This window comes from Ricinus communis, chromosome 1, assembly GCF_019578655.1.
Source record: "Ricinus communis isolate WT05 ecotype wild-type chromosome 1, ASM1957865v1, whole genome shotgun sequence".
NCBI lineage: Eukaryota > Viridiplantae > Streptophyta > Magnoliopsida > Malpighiales > Euphorbiaceae > Ricinus > Ricinus communis.
The window spans coordinates 15124270-15146801 of record NC_063256.1 but is presented as its reverse complement, the minus strand read 5'-3'; positions in this window follow the sequence as shown (position 1 = coordinate 15146801).

Sequence of the window (22532 nt, the reverse complement as noted above, 5' to 3'; positions counted from 1 at the left end):
AGGCAAGATGTGACTCATTTTCTTCCCTGTGCAAGAACCATAAGGTCTGTAGTAATGGGAGTTCTACGGGAAGATGATATAGACATGTAAGATACCAAAGGTACCGAATTGCTCGATGTTGAGGAAATGTCTCGTATGGTAGGAAAAAGTCTCTATGGAAATGAAGCAGCAAAGTCTTCTGGATGAGGCACAACGTCTTGATAAAAGGCTAAGATGCGTCTGTAAATCCAAAGTTCGAATTCAGGAATGGACAGGTTGGCTGGTTGACCTGGGTGTGTGGTTCGATGGCTAAACTGAGCCATAAGGATAAAGAAAGAAGGACTAGGGGGATTTGTGAAGGGCTTGGAGAGGCGAGAGAAGAAATCAGGAATGAGGTTCTTGTCGCCTTGGATGTGTTGAACTTCAAAATCATACAGAGAGAACCAATCTTTTAGGCGGAGAAGCTGTTTATCAGGAATCTGGCGACCTTTAAACTCCAGAATGTGAGGAAAATTGGAGTTGTCCATTCTGACAATGAAATGTCTTGAAGCAAGAAAGAACGCGCATTTTTGGATTGCATACTTAACCGCCAAAATCTCTTTTATGTTGAAATGATAGTGAAGCTCACTGTCTTTAAACTGCCCTGAAACATATTTGCATAATGACTCTTTGTTTTGTTTCTGCAGGAGAAGGGCACCCCAAGCAAAGTCACTAGCATTAGTTTGCAGAATCAACTGTGCGTCATCAGCAGGAATGGAGAGTGCAGGAGTCTTCTGGGCCAACTGTTTTAGTTCAGGAGAGTGCAGGAATGGAGAGTGCAGGAATGGAGAGTGCAGGAGTCACTAAAGTTCATCTTGGAACTTTTGCACACAATACGCCACCCTAACTTGCTTTGTAACCTTGATACCTCCCGAATCATTCAACCACTGAAGAGTATATGGTTTTGGATGTTTGGTTATTGGAAGTTTCAATCGATCCACCATTATTGTGCTAGCAACGTTAGTGCAACTACCACTATCAATAATTAAAATACAAGGAGTTTTTCTTACCAAACAGCGTGTATGGAAGATGTCTCTCTTTGGCTTTCATCATCAGCCCCTTGTTGCAAAATCAAGGATCTAATGGTGACTCCACATAGCTCACCTGAATGCCCCTCTTGCTTAGTTCCATCATCGGAATAGCAATCTTCCAATTCGGCCATTGAATCTTCATCATTTGCAACTCCACTTTCTTCTTCACTAGCATACACCAATTCACCTCCTTTTAATGCTAAAGTGCGTTCGTTTGGACATTGAGAAGAGATATGTCCATAGCCTAGGCATTTGAAGCATTGAATCTTTTTGGGCTTGCCTTCTTGAGTTTGGCTTTTATTCCTTTGATCCCTCTTTATTTCAGCTTTATTATCTTTAGACACTTCCTTTCCTTTGTTTTAGGCAGAATTTGTACATTTCCAATTGGATTTCCAATTAGAATTTGTTGAAGAGGAGTTCTTGCTCTTTTGCTTCAATTACCGCTCTATCTTGATTGCCATGTGTAGCATGTCCTCCATCTCTACATAATGCTGCAATTCAACAAGATTAGCAATATCTTTGTTAAGACCATGCAAAAATCGAGCCATAGTAGCCTCCCTATCCTCTTCTATATTGGCCCTAATCAAAGCAATCTCCATCTCTTGATAATACTCCTCTACGCTCTTTCCCCTTTGTACCAAACTTTGTAGCTTATTGTACAACTCTCTATAGTAATAAGAAGGAACAAAGAATTTTCTCATTATTCGTTTCACTTCAGCCCATGTTTGGATCTCCCCCTCACCAGTCTTACGCCTATTACTCACTAGTTGATCCCACCAAATTGCGGCATAATTGGTGAATTCAACTACGACCAATTTTACTTTCTTCTCCTCACTATAGTTATGGCATTCAAATACTCTCTTAACCTTCTATTCCCACTCTAGATACAACTCGGGATCATTCTTACTTTAGAAGGAAGGAATTGTAAGCTTAATACTACCCAAGTTTGAATCTACCTTATTTCTCCCATGGTGAGTTTCGGTACTATCTCCCCATTCTTCTTCATCTCTCCATGTTCCTCTCCTCGCTCTAAATATACTTTCCTCATCTCGAAAGCTCCTACCTCTCGATTTAGATTTGATTTTTATTAGTGCATCCATCATTTTAGCATACCTATTTTCATTATCAAGCCATTGTCGTTCAAGTTTGGAGTTTATAGCCTCCATGAATGCTCTCATATCTAGAATTTCGTGATTGGAATCTTTGGAAGAAGATTGATTAGACATGGTTTCAAGAAGAATGGTTTCTCCCTCAAAATCACAACCAACTTGAACGAGTTTGTCTTTGTGCCCTTCAAAATTAACTCAAATTGTAAAAGTTAAAATCACAACCAACATAATAAAACACAATTAACAAGCTAGAATAGAAATTAATTAAGCTAAAGATGAATTAGAGGAAAAGAAGAATAAAATAACGAACTAAGAATAAGGATGGAAGTAGAAGAAATATAGAATAACAGAATGATAAAGAGGAATATAAGAAATCGAATAGGAAACAATTAAGGAAAAGTAGAATAGGAAAAGGAATTGAAAAGAAAAGGTTATGTGATATCTTCAAACCTGATTTTCTTTGGATTTTGACCTTGACAAAGTCAATCTTTTTTTTGAATCAGCTCCAAATCTTGCTTTCTATACTCTTTCTTTTCTTTTTCTTTTTTTCTTTTTTTAAGCCTCACTTCGGATCAATAATCCAGATCCACACACAAATATTTTTTTTATAACCAAACAAGAAGAGAAACGAATAACAAGATAAAGATATCACAAACCAATTTATCTAGAACGTCTCGAAGACTTTAACCAAATAAAAGAGTTTATGAGTAGAAGAACAACGAAGATAACAAATAGGATATGTAACCAAACCTTGTAAGCTAGCTCTAATACCAAATGATGTAAACCTTCTATGGAAGAGAAGATTACACGCCAAGATTAATACTTATAAGGTTTGCCAAAAGTTATTTGTGGAACTATCACCCTTATTTATAAAGAAATAAGATCAATAGCTATAATGAGATGAACTTAATTAATCCTAGAAACTAACAAGTTAAAAGCATTAAATTAAGGTATAAGTGAAATCAAAACCTAAACAATAAGCTTTAATCTCAAGAACACTCAAAGAAACTCTTTAAGCAAAAACAAGATTTTCTATTCAATCAAAGATAAATGTTTGCCGAATTACATAGCTCTATTTATAGAGTTTAAAACATATTAATCCTAGTCCTAGAATGACTAGGATAAGTGGCCAAGATTCCTAAATAAATAAAACTTTGAATTAAAAGAAAAGAAAACTCATATTTTAACTTGGACTTGTTAAAAGAAAACTCCTAATTTGACTTGGATTTTGATTTTGAATATTCACCCTAGGACTTAGGCTTTACGTTTGGGCTTGAATTCAACATAAATCAGAGTTGATCCTTATGTCTTTACGTTGGGCTTTAATCCATGAATGAAATACAATTAATCAAAGTTGAATCTTGATCTTCTAAGTCTAACTCGCTATCCTTACTTCTTGAATGCATCTTATCTATCACGTGGACCATGAAAGAACATAAGGCAGCCTTGAATCTCTTGCTTCTAGCTCGTGTGATTGGACCCTCATACTTCAACGGATCCATTCGTGGCTTGCTTGGTGGTAAAGGATCAGCCTTGATTTCATCATATTGTTAGCCCCGGTATCCAACAATGCTTCTACCGTGCGGCCTCCAACCTTTGCCTCGACGGACAGTCGACCTTTCTTTTTAGACTTAGGCATCCCGAGTTTTGTTTTGATGGCACTGAGGAGTTGCAGTGATCCCATATTAGGCTCCTCTTGTTCTCATTGTTGTTCTTCCCTTTCTTCGACCAACGCAGAAAGCTTGCTCTTCGTAGGGTATTCTCTCACCTTATGCAGTCCATCGCAGAAGAAACACTTGAGCGGTGGCTTATCTCCACCTTTATCATCCCTGTTGCCATGGTTGCCTCCCTCTATGGGCTTGTCAAACCTGTAGGAGCCTTCCTTTTTGTGGTGGCGGTCTCCCCCACTTTTTCCGTTGCCATTCCTATCTTGGTCGGGCTTGTGCTTGTCTTGCCTCCTGATCTCTATCAAGGATTCTGCCACGGCAACAGTAGTGTTGAGATCTTGGACACCACGACGCTCCAACTCCAACCTTGCCCAAATCTGTAACCCATCTGTGAACGCAAACAAGGCTTCTTCATCGGTATAGTTAGGAATCTCAAGGAGCGTATCGGTGAATTCTTTAACATACTCCTTGATGCTTCCCGTATGTGAGAGTCGTCGCAACTTGGCCCTTACATCTCTAATAGCATTTTTGGGGTAGAACTGTTTCTTCAGATCTTCCTTGAATTCTCCCCATGAGTTGATGATGCATGTCCCTTTTTCAATATCGGCACTCCTCCTTCTCCACCATAGCATTACGGTATCTTCAAGGAAGAGTGCGACAGTGTCAACCTTCTTGGCTTCTTATCCTAAACCAAGTGCCTTGAAGTATTGCTCCAAGCTCCATAGGAAGTTATCAATTTCCTTCGCGTTCCTTGAGCCTCTATAAGCTTTAGGCTTTGGGACATCTATCTTCGATGGAGTAGAGACTACCATAGGCACGCTTCCGCCTCCCTGGATAGCTGCCTTTTTGTAGAGGATAAGCTAGTCCTCGGTTGCCAACAACCTAGCAACCATCCCATCGAGCGTTTCCCTTAACGTCACAACCTCGGCAAGGAGAGTTTTCTCCATGGTCTTGGCTTGTTCTTGACACTTGGACATCCCCTCGTTCAAGGCAGCTTGCATTCTTTCTTGAAGCTCTTCTATCCCATTCTCGAGCTTCTCGATGCGTTGCTCTAAATCCCCGAACATATCTTGTCCCTCGGCCACAGTTAACTTTATCTTGGCTAGCCTAGCATCCATGTCAGATACAACGTCCCACGACCTTCCTCGATGGCTTGGACGCTTCTGGCTGGTCCTTCACAACCTCACTATAGGGTTGCTTTACCTTCTCAGTAACTCCGGTAGCCTCACTTACTCCCGATGTCTTTACCACTTCAAGGATTGTGCTAAACTTGCTCTCATACCAACTGTCACGGGCTTAGTCTTTCTACCAACAAACCGTGCGGCACTAGCTACTTTCTCCCCTCATACAAGTAAGCTAGTCAGCCTTACTCTGCGAATGCTAGGCAAAATGCTAGCTAGGATGGCAAGAAGAACAAAAGAGAGCTTAAGAAAGCTTGGAGAGCTTTTAGAGAGAGAGAAGTTGCTTGATTTCTACTTGATCATTACAAATGAATTCTCTAAGCTATATATAGGCCTCCACCTCCTCAATGGACAGTGAGGATACATTTGATCTAATGGCTAAGATTAAGTATTTAGAATGTTCTACACACTTTCATACTTATCTACACATTAAACATGCTTCTAGATTATTCTAGAATGTCCCACATGCTTCCAGATTCTTCTAGATGATTCTAGAATGTTCTAGAATCTTCCCTTACTTTGTAGCGAACTCTGGAGGCTTCTTGGGCCTCTGAACCTTCGTGCGAGAAGGGGAAATCTACGGGCTCTGACAAAGAGCGTGCTAATAGGTTGTCAACGCATGGTGTGGGCGATGCTTTGTCATAGGATGCCGGAAACTAAGCAATAGGCAACCTTGCTGCATGTCGACGCATGAGGCGACGTCCCCTTCGGCCGAGGCACACATTCTTGAATCTGCCTCGCATGGGCACACAAGGTCGTATCTTGCCGACGATGAAGATCTTGCACGGATGTATGCTTATGTTAAGGCTAGAGATGATCTTCGAGCTTGGGTGTGTTATTAGGCAGATGTTGCATTGAGAGGGCATGTCGTTCAATTGTATTGCCTGACCTCGTGTCACGGAAGCTTATGCGCACTCTCTGTTGTGAGGAGTTTGGATCCAATCGATGATACATTTCTTGCATGGGCCCGTGCTTGTGTTGAGGCTAGAGACGAGCTGCAGTGCTCGGGCGTCCTATGCACGTAGTTTTGATCCTTCTTACGATGCAGATCTTGCACCTGCGCATGCTTATGTTAAGGCTGGAGAGAAGCTCTGAGCTTGGGCGTGTTATTAGGAAGATGTTGTACTAAGAGGTCATGTCATTCAATTGTATTGCCTGACCTCGTGTCGCGAAGCTTATGCGCATTCCCTATTGCAAGGAGTTTGGATCTAGTCGATGATACATGTCTAGCTTGGGCTTGTGCTTGTGTTGAGGCTGGAGATGAGCTACATGCTCGGGCGTCACATAGGGCTGATGATGTTGCATTATGAGGGCATGTCATTCAATTGTATTACTTGAGGTGGTGTGACAGAAGCTCTTTGCACGGAGTTTGTATCATGCCGACGATGCAGATCTTGCTCGAGTGCATGCTTATGTTAAGGCTGGAGATGATCTCTGAGCTTGGGCGTGTTATTAGGCGGGTGTTGCACTGAGAGGGCATGTCTTCAATTGTATTGCCTGACCTTGTGTGGCCGAAGCTTATGCGCATTCCCTATTGTGAGGAGTTTAGATTTGGTCGATGATACATGTCTAGCATGGGCTTGTGCTTGTGTTGAGGCTGGAGATGAGCGTTGTGCTCCAACGTGCTAATGATCAGATGTTGCACTCTGAGGGCAATGTCATTCGGTTGTATTGCTTGATGATGCAGATCTTGCACGGGCACATGCTTATCTTAAGGCTGGAGTTGATCTCTAAGCTTGAGCGTGTTATTAGATGGATGTTGCACTGAGAGGGCATATGTCATTCAATTGTATTGCCTGACCTCGTGTGCCAAAGCTTATGCGCACTCCTTGTTGCGATGAGTTTGGATCTGGTCGATGATACATTTCTAGCGTGCGTCAGGCTTGTGTTGAGGTCGGACACGGCTATTGGCGTAAATTTGATGTTTTCGGAAGCCAATCGGTCGATGTAGGCTTTCTTTATACTGAGGCTGGAGATGATCTCTAGGCTTAAGGGGTGCTATGATGTGGATGTTCCATTGCAAAGGCATGTTATTAAGTTGTGTTGCTTGGGCTATGTGGGACGGAAGGTTATAAAACCCTTCTTAGTTGGGGCTTGGATTCGGTCGACGATGAATTTCTTTCGGTAATCCTTAAACTCTTCGCACCCAGCGATGGGGGCGGCTGTTTCAGTAATGCTTGACGGGTATAACATGCTTGTTGGGTGTTGTAGTTCGCTGATTGGAATTGTTGCTTATTGTACGTGGTGGTGCATAATCGTATCACGATTGTTTGGGTAGGCAGGCTCCGTGCTCGCGCATCGAATTGCTTCCCCGCGATCCTTTCACTCCTAGCCCAAGTGCATGTTTTGAAAGTGGGCAAATACCAGGTTCCTGTGTTGCATACCCACATTAGTGGAATTCAATGATGTTGTTGTCCCATATTTCGCCTTTGTGCCTCCTTTGGGCAACGGGTGAACATTGTAGCGGTACCTGTGTTCCAAACATGTCATTTCGGCTGTTGTGGTCCATGGACTGTCGCTCGTGCTATCGGATGCGGAATGCTATGCAGGTGGGAGGGTAGAAATCATCCTCCATGAGCCCATTATTTCCTAAATACGAACGACGGACGCTCTCATTTCAAGCCTTAAGCACATCGCATTGTCGGTTGTTGGGGATTCGTGCGGGCAGCTGATGTCGCTAAGGAATGCTACTTGGTTGATCCTACTAGTAGTCATATGCTTGTCTCAAAGATTAAGCCATGCATGTGTAAGTATGAACTAATTCAGACTGTGAAACTGCGAATAGCTCCTTAAATCAGTTATAGCTTATTTGATGGTATCTGCTACTCGGATAACCATAGTAATTCTAGAGCTTATACATGCAACAAACCCCGACTTCTAGAAGGGATGCATTTATTAGATAAAAGGTCGACGCAGGCTCTGCCCATTGCTCTGATGATTCATGATAACTCGACCCAATCCTTACACGGGCAGGTAGTGACAATAAATAACAATATTGGGCTCTTTGAGTCTGGTAATTGGAATGAGTACAATCTAAATCCCTTAACGCGGATCCATTAGAGGGCAAGTCTAGTGCCAACAGCCGCAATAATTCTAGCTCCAATAGCATATATTTAAGTTGTTGCAGTTAAAAAGCTCGTAGTTGGACCTTCGGTTGGGTCGACCGATTCGCCTAGCGGTGTGCACCTGTTGTCTCGTCCCTTCTGCCGACGATGCGCTCCTAGCCTTAACTGGCCGGGTCGTGCCATCGATGCTGTTACTTTGAAGAAATTAGAGTGCTCAAAGCAAGCCTACACTCTGTACTCATTAGCATGGGATAACATCATAAGATTTCAGTCCTATTCTGTTGGCCTTCGGGATCAGAGTAATGATTAACAGGGAAGTCAGGGGCATTCGTATTTCATAGTCAGAGGTGAAATTCTTGGATTTATGAAAGACGAACAACTGCGAAAGCATTTGCCAAGGATGTTTTCATTTTCAAGAACGAAAGTTAGGGCCTCGAAGACGATCAGATACTGTCCTAGTCTCAACCATAAACGATGTCGACCAGGGATCGACGGATGTTGCTTTTAGGACTCCACTAGCACCTTATGAGAAATCGAAGTCTTTGGGTTCTGGGGGGAGTATGGTCGCAAGGCTGAAACTTAAAGGAATTGACGGAAGGGCACCGCCAGGAGTGGAGCCTGCGGCTTAATTTGACTCAACACAGGGAAACTTACTAGGTCCAGACATAGTAAGGATTGACAGACTGAGAGCTCTTTCTTAATTCTATGGGTGGTGGTGCATGGCCATTCTTAGTTGGTGGAGCGATTTATCTGGTTAATTCTGTTAGGGAATGAGACCTCAGCCTACTAACTAGCTATGTGGAGGTATCCCTCCTCGGCCAGCTTCTTAGAGGGACTATGGCCTTCTAGGCCAAGGGAGTTTGAGTCTATAGCCTTAGGCTGACACACGCGCTACACTGATGTATTCAATGAGTCTATAGCCTTGGCCGACAGGCCCGGGTAATCTTTGAAATTTTATCATGATGGGGATAGATCATTGCAGTTGTTGGTCTTCAATGAGGAATTCCTAGTAAGCGCGAGTCATCAGCTCGTGTTGACTACGTCCCTGCCCTTTGTACACACCGCCCGTCGCTCCTACCGATTGAATGGTCTAGTGAAGTGTTCGGATCGCGGCGACGTGGGCAATTTGCGGCCGATGACGTCACGAGAAGTCCATTGAACCTTATCATTTAGAGGAAGGAGAAGTCGTAACAAGGTTTCCATAGGTGAACCTGCGGAAGGATCATTGTCGAAACCTGCCCTGCAGAATGACCCCGCGAACATGTTTACTAATTGCAAGTGGTGTGCTCCCAGCCAAAAAGTGCGTAATTTTGACTATATTCGGCATAAAGGTCACTAAGCAAGCAACTTCGCTTTGAAACTTCCCTTTACCCGTACGGCATCGCCTAAAAATCCTGACTGGCTGTGCTATGTTGCTGAAAAATCCTAACGGGCCTGTGCTGCGTTGCCAAAAAATCCTGACGGGTGATGAGCTATTTATGTAGCTACAATCTAAGGCAATGAACCTATCGATGCAGACTAGCACAAATGGTGAGTATCAAGGTCGTATTCTCGGGAAGTGTTGTTCTATGATTAATTATGGACAAACAAGTAATTAAATATCAAATTATCTAAAAGGATTTAGGAAAATTCTCGAACGAAAAGCAAACCCTAAGGGACTTAAAATAATTGGATTTTTGTAAAGATAGAGACTAAATTGATTATCAATTGCAATTACCCGTGGACGAAGTCTTAACTAAATTCGGTCTCCCTCTCGAGACAACCGAATTCTTAAACCTAATAACCTAAAGTTGGAATCTCTTCCTAACGATCGATTATTCGATTAGCATTAAGGTCTAACCTGCCTCTATTAAGCTTTATTAATTCTTAATCCGGCTAGTCAATTACCCTTATCTCTAAGTGATTATTAACCAGTTCTTGCTATTCAGTTTTTCGAATACTAAACAAATCTCTCAATTACATAAAGCAATCTAAATTCCACTATTCACAACGTCTCATGAATAAAGTGACTTCTCATTGATAATAAAAGCAAGAAGAATCAAGAATTGACAATCAAAATCTCATAACATTAAGTTCAATCCACAAACATAGGAACCCCAATTGGGTTCAACAATTTAGCTACTCATACTAATAAGCATCACAAAATATGAATTAAAATTAGAAAAGTAAATTAAAGGCATGCACACCCTTCTCTTTCAAGTAGGATGAGAAACCCTAATTTTCCAATTCAAAATATCGAACCCTAATTTGCCTCTTGAATGCTTCCAAATCTTGTCTTGATCTTCAAATCGATGTTGAAACAAGTGAAATCCTTCCTTCAAAGATGAAATTGATCTCCCCAAGTCGATGATTGAGGTCTAGAAACAAATGAATTGAGTGTGTATATTGGAAATCAAGTCAGAAAATCGAACCCTCATTCACCAATTCGTTTTTGCCTATATAGTCCCTTCAACATGGTCATGGTCGAGCTCAGGCCGGTCAAAGACGGGCGAGTCCAGCCGCATGAACCTCGCGATTCAGTTGTGTTGACCTCTTCCAAGTCGTGCCCAAGCCAATGCTGAGCCACCACGGGCTGTGGTGGAGGCCGTGGTGGCTACGGAAACCGTGCCAAAATGGCACTTCTGGGGGCAGTTTCTTGACAATTCAGCACGGCCAGAGTCCAGGCCATGCTCAACCCTTGGAATGCTAGTCCTTGCTCAATTTGATGGATTCTAGTCCGTAATTGCTTGTATTTCCCTCGATTACTGACAATGTCCTTCGATATTGACCTGAAATGTGAAAGGAACTAAAAGATAGGTGATTCTAGCATAAAATGAGATAATTATGCACAAGAATGTAACACAATTGGGCATGTAAATATGTGTAATATGATGCCTATCAAATCACCCCACACTTAAGATTTTGCTTATCCTCAAGCAATCAATAACTCAATACATGCACAAGTAACAATCACCCCTCGGAATCCATGCTAAAGTTCACAACTCAACCCTATCCAACATATAAAGAATGAAACTCAAGTAACTAAAAAGTTATACAGATTTAAGAAAGAACTATAATGATATCATCTCGAAACATAACTTACATAACAAATCAGCATTAAAGACTATGAACCATTGCCTCATAGGAATCTCTCAAATCACTCACAGTGTTTATAGGTAAATAAGAAAATTCCCTTAATGCAGTTGCACAAAACCTGTTTATCATAAGCTAAAGCTCATCTTCGCTACCGCGAATAATTGAATACGAAAATCAAAGGGTCTTTTCAAGGGCTGTAATGAGGCTGAGGTTAAGGTACAAATATTTGGATAGAAGTGTAAAGTATACTGAAAAATTATGCACTTAATTGAACTGAATGCTTTAGGAACTGAGTGCTAAACAATAAAAGTATTCACTAAGCCTTATTTGAAGTAAAGGATGCTCACAAGAGTTAGATTCAGAAGAACTAAAAGCTAAGAAGTAAGTAATAATTTTTTTCTTTTTTTTCTTCCTTTCTTCTTTTTTTTTTTGATATATACTATATATATATATATTACAGCAGCTTATGTAGGGGCTGCTATGGTTATTGACATAAACAATAAGAATGAATATCCAATTTTGGATTGAAAGGAGCATCAAAGAATGACTGAAAAGATTAAGTGAAGTAAAAACAATGTTAAGAACTATACAGGGTGAAAGGAAAGACAGATGTAAAGAATGGTGTATGCGTAGTGATTAGGTGTAAATTATGAAGAAAAGGTTACGGCTCAAACTGGCTGATTAATGGAAATAGAGTGTAGGCTTTTGGCCAGATGTGGTGAAATCCTAAGCTGCCCAACTCATCTAATGGTATTCAAAAACTCATGTAACCGCAACAAGCATTACAGAGCAAGTTCTAGAAATGAAAGTAAGTACAACGCACACTCAAACAAGAAAATTCATGAGCATAATATGCAAAGGATGCTCGATGTTTTGGTTCAAAGACTCACGTTTGAAGTGGCTAAAATTTGCAATTGGTTCCCAGACTTATCAATTGAATCATCATATAAATTGAATACGAGGTTGACGTAATCAGAGTTCACAGTTAAAGGTTTGTAAAATCGTAAGGAACTCAAGTAACACCAGTTTAACCTGGCCAAATTGACATGTCGAATACAGTGAAATTGCTTTCAATAATAGAAGATAAAGAGGGAAAATCAAGTACTAGTGTGTGAATTAAGTCATTAATTACGAAAGAATAAACTAAACTTGAATGTCAAAGGTTTGTAAATTCGCAAGGAACTCAAGTAACACCAGTTTAACTCGACCAAATTGACATGTCGAATACAGTGAAATTGCTTTCAATAATAAAAGATAAAGAGGGAAAATCAAGTACTAGTGTGTGAATTAAGTCATTAATTACGAAAGAATAAACTAAACTTGAATGTCATGCAAAACCTAGGTCCTAACATCCTAAGCATGGTTCATTATTATTGCTTTTAAATAATTAAGAGAGACCCACCCCACACTTGAGTATAACACTGTCCACAGTGTTAGAAAGATTAAAACCGGGTATAGCATATGACTTGCACATCATAGTTCTTGAAGATCATGCTTAGTTTTCAAAATGGGAAAGCATAGTGTTCTACTAAAATAACTTAATATAAAAGGAAAAATGAAAGGAAATAACATAAAATTAAGCATGCAAAAAGCAAGAAAATAAAATAAAATAAAATAAAGCAAAGAAAAAGGAAAAAGAAAGGTAGCATAATTTTTTTTTGTTTCACTGCTAGGAGTCTGCTGATGGTGTATCCTCACTGGTTGGATCTGCTGGAAGATGAGGAGTAGGGAAATTCGCTGAAGGAGGGGGCAGTGGTGGATCAGGATCCGTAAAGCATCCTGTCAGATCGAACTCCATATCATCGATGAGCCGCGCTGATTTTATGCTCTAGCGTCCATCATCTTCTTCATCTACTCCACTATGAAGTCTGTCTGGGTGGCCTGCCTCTCTAACCTGCTCATAAGCTGCTGAAGCATACTGTTCAAACCGCCAAACTATGCCCTAGTCTCCTCTTGAAACTGCCCGAACTGAGTATAGTGTTGCTGCTGTAGATCGCAGACTCGATATAGTCGGTCAGCCAAAGCACTAATCTGAGCACTCGATGACCCTACAGAAGAGGATGAGGCTCCAGATGGAGGCATAAACACTCTAGCTGGGTTAGGAATCCTAACATCCAGGATTCCAGCCGACGGATCTTGGGCTCCTCTAACCGCTGCCACTCTAGCCTCCCTGACTATTGTGTTCATAAGGCTGTATTCTATACCATGTGGATGTCTAGTAGCCATAATCATCCACATGTTGATCATCTGTCTGATCCCTAGTGGTGTCATGTCACCAATATTTGAAACCTTTGACAGACAATCGTCCAATACATCCAATCTCTTCGCTAACCTAGTCACATACGGGCCAAAACAATAATGCATCTGCTTCTAGGCGTTTACTATAAATGATCGGAGTTGTCGAGCCAACAAATATCCCAAGTCTAACTTCTTCTGATGTTGCATAGCCTAGAGGATAAAGACATCAGTTTGTGTTACTGCTCTAAAACTATCTCCTTTGCCTGTAATGGTGTAAGCTAATAGGGTATGGACATAGCGGAGATGATCCGAAAGCCTAGACGCCTTAGACCTACTTAGGTAGTACGTTTCCGGCCTAAGTACCAATGATTCCCACATGGTGTCGTATGATATTGGGTTGATGTAGAGACATCCCTAATACTCCTCCCCCGAGATCTCCTGTTCAGTCCATAATCCCAAATGCATGCCGAATTGTGGGACTGATATTGAGAACTCCCTTCCCCCAAGTCTGAAATAGGCTGCATCAGGCTGATGCCAGTTTATGATCTGTTGCTGCAAAAAGAAGGTGTTGAGGAACTCAATTGTAAGCTCATGGTAGGTTGGCTCAATGATGTCAAAGAATTGTGCATACGGCAGAGTCTCGAACAGAGTGCGCACATCTTGAACCAATCCCACTCTTTCCAGGGATACGAAGTCGATGTAATGACCCGCCATCACTTGCTTCCATCTCATGACTTGGAATCAACTTTCATTATTTGCATTAGGGAATGTCCAAAATGGATGATGACCAGGTGCAAGTGGTTTCGCAGCTGGTGCTCTTCAAGCTCAGACTAGTTGCTGTTGTAGTGGAGGTGGAGGTGCTGGTGCTGGTGCTAGTTCTAGTACTGTGGAGGAAGATGTTCCTTCGCCACGCGATCGCTTGCTGGTAGCGAAGCGTTTTGGTTGCTTTCTAAGGGATTGATTGCGGTTCGTCATATTACCTAATGCAATGAATCATTAGTTATTCATACAAGAAATCAAGTTAATCAGAAATCCTATCGAAAATTAAACAGCATAACAGTTATAATTCGACTAACAAAAAACTTTAGACTTAACAAAATACTAAAGCCTCAATCTCCTGCATAAACTAATTAACAGATACATTCCAACCTACTTTATCGTGCACCAACTAATGCAACTTTATACTAACAATTATTCATAATAAAATGCCATATACAAACTTTATTTCCACCAAACCCCACACTTATCATTTTCATAATCGAATTTACAGCAAACATAGCAACTAATGTAAATTAAATCTAACTGAGGTCATATTGAAGTAGTGTAACAATGTAAAACTACCAAAACAGACTAGCACGTCCTAAATAAAGTATATGCATAAAAGAAAAGCCAAATTAAAACAAATAAAAGCAAAAAGTGAAGAGACTTACTTGGAATTGCTAAGAAAGGTAAGAAGGATGAGAGAAATGGCAGAAAACAGCACCTTGGAGTTTAGAAAGGGGGTAGTAAAATTTTTGAAAGCTCCCCCTTTTATAGGCATGGGGGTCAGCACGGGCGAGGGCAAGGCCGTGCTGAGCCCTAAAGCTTACAAGTCACACAATTTGGCACGGTGGGGCACAAGGCCGATCAAAGACAACAGTGTTGCCGCCCGGTGCCTCTAAGTCGGCCGAATTGGCTAAGTTTTCTTTGTGCTTTATGTGTTTTCTCACCATGGGCTTGACTCCAGCACGGCCTGGTGTTGTAGCCCATGATGGCCACGAAAACCATGGTGGAAGTGTTGATTCCGGGCTTTCCTTCGCCATCTTGAGTCGCCGAACTCCCTACCTGCATTTGACACATATATGTACATATTTAGGCAGTAGATCAAGTAAGTAAGTCAAACGGGAAAGTCACACTTCACTGATTATTAGAAATTCGACATAAGTTATTCCAACACTAATTTCATACAACTATGTTTAATATAAAAAGTAATTGTTCTAAAGATCAATAAGCATGCAACGAATGATAATATAAAAATGGACCGAAGAAAAAAGCATAAAACTAGAATGGGAATGCCTCCCAAGGGCTCTTCTTTCTGATTCTTGAGTCATTTAGCTGGACTCAATATGAACCATCATTGCAGGTACAATATCATGTTAACCCACTGCTCAGTCTCCAACGAGTTTTTGTGATACACCTTGAGCCTATGTCCATTGACTTTGAAATCACCCTTCTTGGAATGATGAAGCTCGACTGTGCCATATGGGAAAACCTGCTTAACCACGAAGGGCCTCGACCATCTATTCCTGAGCTTCCCTAAGAACTACCGAAGACGTAAGTTATATAGTAATACTCTACCTCCACTTTGAAACTCCTTGGGACCTTTGAGCCTCTGATCGTGCCACTTCTTTTTCTTCGCCTTATAAATTGAGGAGTTTTCATATGCTTGTTGACGCCATTCCTCCAATTCACCCAGTTGCCACTGTCTTTCCTTACCTACAGAATCAACATCAAAATTGCAAGTTTTAAGGGCCCAAAGAGCCCTGTGTTCTAATCTGACAGGTAAATGATAAGACTTCCTATATACCAGCCTATAGGGCATAAAACCAGTGGAGGTCCTATATGCAGTTCTAAATGCCCATAATGCATAATCTAGTTTGGAGGTCCAATCCTTCCGACTTACACCCACAGTTCTCTCTAATATATATTTTAGACCGCTATTATGTTATATTTTCTTTAAATTGTATTTTAAGTATTACTTCATATTTTTTAGTCAGTATTTAAATTTCTGTAAGTTTTGTAAGTTTATGTTATTTATGTCTTTCTAAAATTTCTTTTCAAAACAAAATTTTTAAATATCTGTTTTTTTGTAAGTTAAAGTTATTATATTTTCTTAGTGTAATTTAATTTCTATATATTAATATAAATTTATGAATATTTAATTTAATGGTAATTTTTTTTAGTTTTAGGTTTAATTTTTATAATTTCTGTTACTATAAATATTTATTTAATTTATTATTTTTAGTCTCAAGTGTAATTATTATCTACAAGACGAATACGAGAAATAGCAAATAGTATATATTAATTTTTTAAATTCTTTATATTTTTTTACATCTGGTGTGAGAATAATATTGAATATATAAACTTAATTTTTTTATATTTTGTTTGTTATTGAATAGTTAATGTATTTGTAATTGAATACATTAATCCATTTTAGCAGCAATGTGTATAAATTTGTTAGTTTTTGATAATTTATTTTTGTTGATGAAAAAATAATTAATGAAAAATAAATGTTCATGATTTAATCTTGTGAATGTTTTTATGCATTTAGGATGATTTGTATCCGGTTGAATTGGTTTAGTGATTGAATTATTTTTAATTAGAAAATGGACCCATTTAATAGGGTCTATCGTATTATAAGGAAAATTATATGAAAATTTCAATAAAATTTTAAGAGTAAAAAAATATACTTAAAAAATAATTTTAATAATCTTATAATTAATATATTAATTTTAGTAAGTTTATTATTTTGAGAAATAAAAAAATTCCTAAAGAGTAATAATCAAAATTGTTTACCCTTATAAGTCAAAAAAAAGGGTTGAATTGGTTAATAGAGAAATAATGAAAAACGGAACTTTTGTTAGAGAGGATAAAGAAGGATTAGAGAGAATAAAACACAAAAAAATTTAATGGTTCAAGTGTTACACAATTGGAAATTCATTAAACTTTCACTCTTTACAAATAAAGTTTTCCTAAGCTCACTCTCAACTTAGTGTTTTATGGCTCATATTAAACCTTACAACTTGTGTTTTATGGCTCACACACAACCTTCACAAGAGTTTTACCTAGGCTAACTCCAAACTATAATCCAAGTATTTTGGCTAATACCCAAATCTTACTAGAGCATTCAAGCTCTTATAACAACCAAGATTCAAGAAATTAATTGCAAGAAGAAGAAAAATTAAATACACAATAATGTAGGCTTTTTAAAGGTTGTTGATCAACCATTGAAGGCCATTTGATGAGATTTTTATAGCCTAACAATCCTAAGGAGCCGTTGCATATAAATTCTCAAAAACCTACTAAATTTGATTTAAGACAGTGTATAAAATACACTTGTCAGAGTGCAAAGCACGGTTGCAAAATCTGAAATGCCTCTAATGGCTATTTGATGTAGCAGTATGGTATGGATAAAAGAATATCTCTCATTATTATATGTTTTTTCTATATTCACTGCAATTGTTTATTTTAAGCTTTTGATATTTTTTAAATAATATATGATGTTGGTATTATTTGAAAAAATAAAATAATTCAGATGGCAAACATACGCTCTCGTAAGGAGTATCGTGGACGACCTCATCCACCACCCTTATCCCTTATTATTGAGATATCCCAAACATATATACATTCTTTTTCTACACTGACTTATACACCAACATTGAGGCTGTTACTGCCTCTGCCACCTTCCATTGCACCCACACCTTCTTCACTTGTTACTTATGTTCCGCCAACCTTCACCATACTCAGAGCTTCTTCACCTGCTACTTTTGTTCCACCATCCACTACTATTGTTCCACCTCATACTACACCAGTATCACCACCTAAGAAGACCTCATTGGTGGAATCTTCATCGGAGAAGCCCCAAATTTTGATTGAGAATGAGAGGTAATAAATTTAATTATTTATTTGTATTGATAATTTCTGAAAATGATTATTCTTGTATAAACTAACAGAATCTTATTCTTGTATACAAGTTGCTACTCTTTCATTCATGCTCGGTGAGGATCTCAAAAATCTTGAAGAATACTATAGAGTACGAACGGTATGTATGGAGATTTGTGCCTAAGGCAGCGAAGGAGTTGTACTTCACCGAGTGGCAAGTAATAGGTATTATGATTATAATTTCTTTTAATATTTAAAGTTTATTAGTATTAAAATTTATTTATTTTTTTTATTTACAGAAATCTTTTAGCTGAGAGCCCATGTACGAGGACCAGCTCCAACTTACTTGGGGTAGGCAGGCAGCCGAGAGATACCATGACATAGTATCCGGCTGTAAGAAGTAGGAAGAGGCCTCAGTGTGCTCCAGAGGATGTTTGGGCACACTAGACAGACTACTAGAAGAGGCCTAAGGTAAAGGCAGCCTCTAAGACCCACAACAAGAATCGTCTCAACAAGGTTGTCGGTCTTAGTAGAAGCCTTGCTCGTCACATTGCTGAGTCGAGATCAACCATTAACCATAGACGGGCACTATTAAGAATTAACAAATTTTAATTATTTAATTACAAGTATTAATTTCGTTTATAACCTTTAATTTTAAAATTTTCATTTCTTTTATACAGGCCAAATAGTTAGGTTGCGAACCTACCACATATAAGCTGTTCTGACGGTTGCACAATAAGACCGATGGGCAGTTCATCGACAGCAAGTCCTAGCAGATCATTGCAAATTACTTATGACTTATAAATGACTAATAATTATTCCTAGTATTTTAATTTAATATTTTATTTAATTATTTTTATTTTACAACGTACAAGATACTATTGAGGCACAGGCAGCTGCTGTATCTTAGCCTGACTAGGGTTCTTCCAATCCTTCACCAGCTGATACGAGCTACGAGCAGAGGTAGAACAAGAGTACAACACCTACATAGTAAAGCTAGAGCAGATGATGCAACACATAGTTCGCATGTGTAACACCCTTAGTTGTAATAATAACAATAATTCTATATATATATATATATATATATATATATATATATATATATTTAAAAAAAAATCCCTCCTTTTTCTCCTCCCTCTCTCTTTTCCTTCCTTCTCCCCCAGCCCCACTGCTCCTTCCCCGTTCCTGCGTCTCCCCTCTTGTAGCTTGTCGCAGCCTGGCCCTCCCCGCCTCCTTCCCGCCGCACACGACGCCGACCAAAGGCTAGGGGGAGGCTGCCATTGTCGGTTCGGCCTCCCTGCCGGCCGTCCTTTCCGCAAACCGACGCCGGAATCGGACTCCCCATCCCCAAAACTCCGGAAGCAACCCTCCTCCGTCGGAAAATCCTTGCCGGCCTTGGGAAGTGTCGCGTATAGCCGACTTTCCTACCAAAACTCGTGATTCTGACTCCCGACTGGCTTCAGTGGGCGCTCCCGATTTGAATTCGACACTGCTGGCGGGATCGGCTTCCTGACCCCGGTGTTTTTCTGAGCGCTAAATATTTTAATTTTTAACTCGGTATAATTTTATTAGACTCTGAAAAATTTTGTTATAATATTAGAAAGTTATTGTGGCTATTAATTGCTTGTGTTGGGTAGTTTAAAAATAAATCAAATTAAATTGTTTGGGTTGTGGTGTTTTGGAGTCGGGAAAATATTAGTGCAGTTCTTGTGGCCCGGCTCCTGTTATTAAATTCCAGCATGTTTGATATGTTTGTGGCAGGTCCTGGACCCGTTTTACGGGGGGTAAATATCCGTAATTTAGGGGAGGTTCTGTCAAATTTTCGGCAGAATCCTCGAGTCCAATTTAATTCTAGGCAGTCGACCTTAGGGTCTAAGTTTAGGAAAAATTTTCGAATGTCTATTAATTGTATGTCTTTTGTTATTAGATAATTCAGCCTTTCCCGCCACTCCACCCGAGGCGAGAGCGGATCATGAACGCGTTATATCTGTGAGTTAAAGTCATTTAATCATTGCACTATTGCTAAGTCTGATTTAATATGCTATTTTGAAAGTTTATGCATAATATGATTATTAGTATCGCAAAATAAATGATTTCACTTGATTATTAATATTTGAAATAATATAAATATTATTATTAGTATGTTATAATAAGATAAACGTTATTATTTTTCCCCTCACAAATTTCACGTTATTTTACCTTAAATCTTTAATCTTTATTTCGATATGTGTTGGTTGAGTTCATCAGATAATGATATTTATTATATGTGATGATTGCGAATTGGGAAATGTGGCTTGTAGAACATGCCGCTCGATGGTTACATCGTGACGCCGGCGCACTCTGCAGAATGATCATGGATATAAGGTTATTACGGATTTGTCTGCCCTAATCGAGCTTGCTCTCTGGGCTGAGTTCAGTTGATTGTCGGAGTTAAGGTCCCTGATCGAGCAATGCTCTCTGGGCGCCGGCTTATTTGGAATTCAAGTGTTCAGGCTGGAGGTAAGGACCCTGATCGAGCTTGCTCTCTGGGCGCCAGACCTGTTGGATTAAGAGAGCCGAAAGGCTACTAGGATTTGGGGTTTAGGGTTCTACCGAGCCACTCGTCCCGAAAAGAAAAGAAACAAAGATATTTTTATTTATTTATTTATTTATTTATTTCATTATGGTATGATGACGTCATGATTTCTGTTTATGTTCAGGGTTTGATATATGGATTCGAATAATTAATATTTCCTGTGAAGATTGCAATAGTCTCTAGATTATTTGATTTTATCTCACTCTAGACCCATACCCGGTTGTAAATTTTTTTTTCAGGTGATAGTTAAAGACCTTCGCCATCGCACATTCGACAGTCCGACTTCTTCTTCTTTGGACTTTTGTAATTATCTTGTACTTATATACTTGTCATTTTTTACTCTAGAGTATCCGCAGTAGGAAATTTTAAAATTTATATAACTTTCTGACTCCTGTTGGTAGTATGATGATTTATTATGCAAGACAATTATGACTACTTTATATTTTGATAATTGTATATCTGGTTTTGCGGGTTGGTAAGGCTTACTACGGGTTTTGGTGGCCTTAAGCCTACCCATTCCCTAGTGTCGGTCACGGGCCCACAAAGTGGGTCGTGACAGCATGCTTGGTGCTCGCATCATTTAACTACCTGCGCCTACTCCGCCAGCTAATGCATTTGCCACTGGTACCCCCGATCCTACAGCTGACGACCAAGGCGACTCCTCCTCCACTGCCTCTGATTAGATAGATATTTTTTATATTGTAGATTATAACATTTTTATTTTTAATTCATTAAATATTTTAAATACTTTTGTATACAATTAATTATATTTTGCATTTTTATAATTTTAATTTCTATTTTAATTTTTAAATTATTAAAATATCATTAATATGATATTCTAATTAATTTTATTAAAAATAAAACTCTCCATTTACCGATGGATTAGCACAGTTATTATTAAATATTTTAAGAATAAAAAATAATTATAGTTATTAATTAAATATTTTAAGAATAAAAGACAAATAGCAATTGGTTAACGATTAGTATTAGTAAGTATTTTAAAAAATTAGTGATGGACATTAATATTTTAATTAAAAATAGAATAGATTTACCAGCGGGCATTTACTGATGGCACAGCGATGGCTACGCTTACCAATGGTCTATCTACAACTACAATCCATCGCTAAATGGAGATATAATGACTTTTTGGCTACACTCTTAGTGACGATTGTCCTATATTTTAGCAATGGTCACTGCTGTTGCTATATACCGACAGACGAATTTCTCATTGCTACAGGAGTAACAACATCTAATTTAGCGACGACTAGCGTCTGTCGCTACACTATTGCTAACCTATATTGGCGACTCTAGCCTCACATTAGCGACGACATTGTTTGTGCTGGACACTATTGTTTTGTAGTTTTAGTATCGCGTCTTGTCAGCACCAAATTTTCGGATTTAGATATCAAGAAAATTACAGAAAACAATTACAGAAAACTAGATGGTGAAAGTTATTGCCTTTCTCGAGTCTTGGAAGACTAAGGAGGGGCAAATCTGAGTAAAGGTTGAGAATAATCAAACTTAAAATTACTTTTCTAAGATTAATTTGGACCTAGTTGATATAAAAAATAAAGTCTGAGGAGTGAAACGACAGTTTTTATAAGTTTAGTGACTAAATCGTTAAAATTTTCAAAACTTTTGCTCATTGGAGCCAATCGACTCTGTGTACAACCGAATCGGCTCTACATAGAGTCGAATCAGCTTTGTGCGGAGCCAATTGGGTCTACACTGTATTGATTGGCCGTTTTTAAAAATCTAATGTCGTTCTACGTGTATTTTCGACCTAAAATGCCAAAATTGGTAAAAATAAGTTTTTATAAGGTATTTATGATAATTATTAAAAATTTTAAATATTTTTCATGATAATGTTTTGAATATAAAAGATTTAGTCCTTCTTTTATTTGATATTAATTTAATAAAGCGAAGGATAAT